The sequence below is a fragment of the Penaeus monodon genome, chromosome 14, assembly GCF_015228065.2.
Source record: "Penaeus monodon isolate SGIC_2016 chromosome 14, NSTDA_Pmon_1, whole genome shotgun sequence".
NCBI lineage: Eukaryota > Metazoa > Arthropoda > Malacostraca > Decapoda > Penaeidae > Penaeus > Penaeus monodon.
In genome coordinates this window covers 46,597,745-46,600,244 of record NC_051399.1, presented here as the reverse complement: position 1 = coordinate 46,600,244, position 2,500 = coordinate 46,597,745, and positions in this window count along the sequence as shown.

Genomic DNA, 2,500 nt, shown 5'->3' with positions numbered 1-2,500 from the left:
ATTATTATTTTTTTTTAAATTTATTTTTGTCAGTGATGGACATCTGGCAAGAAAAAAAGACTGATTAGAAAAATGACATTAGTAATGATAAGAAGACTTAGAAGAACAAAAATAATGATAATACTAATGATAGATATGATAATAATAATGATGATACTACTACTACTAGGGCCGCGGTGACCGAGTGGTTAGAGCGTCGGACTCAAGACTGTCACGACGGCAATCTGAGTTCGAGGGTTCGAGTCACCGGCCGGCGCGTTGTTTCCTTGGGCAAGGAACTTCACCTCGATTGCCTACCTAGCCACTGGGTGGCCAAGCCAGCAAGTCAGTGCCGGGTAAATAGAGATGTGACCTCGATAAAAACACCGGGCGGAAAAGGGAATGGCAAACCACCGCTCTAATTGCTATGAAAAAATCAAAGGAAGCCCTGATCGTCAAGGCCGCGGTGGCCGAATGGTTAGAGCCCTCGGACTCAAGACTGTCACGACGGCAATCTGATTCGAGGTTCGAGTCACCGCCGGCGCGTTTGTTTCCTTGGCAAGGAACTTCAACCTCATTGCTACCTACCACTGGGTGGCCAACCAGCCAAGTAGTGCTGGTCCCAAGCCCGATAGAATAGAGAGAATATTACCTAAAAAAGGTAAACCGGCACCTCCGTGGAAAGAACTGGGCCTACCACGTACACTCCAAGAGCATCACAACATGAAAACTACAATTAAGTATCATGCTTGACCACGGCGGCTCAGACATGAACCTACCGTTAAAAGAAGAAGAACTATATATATTATATTAATAATATATATATATATATGATATATATATATTTATACTATATATATATATATATTAATATATATATATATAATATATATATCTATATATAAAGGCCGCGGATGGCCGATGGTTAGAGCGTCGGACTCAAGACTGTCACGACGGCAAACTGAGTTCGAGGTTTCGAGTCACCGGGCCGGGGCGTTGTTTCCCTTGGGCAAGGAACTTCACCTCGATTGCCTGCCTAGCCACTGGGTGGCCAAAGCCAGCTGAAGTCAGTGCCGGGTAAATAGAGATGGTGACTCGATAAAACACGGGCGGAAGCAATGGAAACCAAAAAAAAACCTCTAAATTGCTATGAAAAAATCATGGAAGCCATGATCGTCAAGGCGCGGTGGCCGATGGTTAAAAGCGTCGGATTCAAACTGTCACCACAGGCAATCTGAATCCCGAGGTTCGATTCACCGACCGCCGCGTGTTCCCTTGGGCAAGGAACTTCACCTTGATTGCCTACCTAGCCACTGGATGGCCAAGCCAGCCTAAGTCAAGTCTGGTCCCAAGCCCGGATAAAATAGGAGATTTTACCTAAAAGGTACCACCGGCACTCTCCTGGAAGGAACTGGGGACCCTACCACGTAATCACTCCAAGAGAATCACAACAGAAAACTACAATTAAGTATCATCTGTGACCACGACGGCGTCAAGACATGACCTACCGGTTAAAGGGAAGAAAATATATATATATATATATATATATATATAATAATATTATATATATATATATATATATATATGTATATATATATACATATATATATATTATATATATATATATATATATTTATTCATTTATTTATTTATTCATTTATATAAATAGAGGCCGCGGTGGCCGAGTGGTTAGAGCCTCGGACTCAAAACTGTCACGACGGCAATCTGAGTTCGAGGGTTCGAGTCACCGACCGGCGCGTTGTTCCCTTGGGCAAGGAACTTCACCTCGATTGCCTACCTAGAAAACGACATATCGCCTTGAGCGCATGAGTCGTAGGGAAAGTCACCGCCGTGGCACAAACCGCGGTTGAATAGGAAGGGCATCCAATCAGGCAAGGGTGGCACTGCCATGTAACCTCTCAGTAATGAATTGAGAGAGGCCTATGTCCTGCAGTGGAATGAATTGCTGTTGAAGAAAAAATATATAAATATGTATATATATAAATAGTTATATGTATATGTATATATATTTATAACTATATTTTTTATATATCTATCTGTCTGTCAATCTATCTATCGATATATGATTATATATATGTAATTATATCTATATCTATCTATGTAATTATATATGTATATATATAATTATAATTATATATATACATATATATATATATTATATATATTACACACATGTATATGTAGATGTGTGCTTATATATATTCTATATATATATATATCATTATATCATATATATATATATATATTATATATATATATCATATTATTATATCATATGTTCATAATGTATATACACACAACAATAAAAGATTTATCGAGTAATGTAATCTGCATAGATCGCGAAATAGACATAGAGATAGATAGACGAATGGGCAGAGAAACATAAAGCTAAGGAAATTCGGAGATAACGAAAAAAGGACAGAAAGATGCAAAAAGGAAAAGAGGAACTGCATTGGAAAACAAAAAAGAGGGCAAGGGGGAGGAGGGGGAAGGGGGAGGG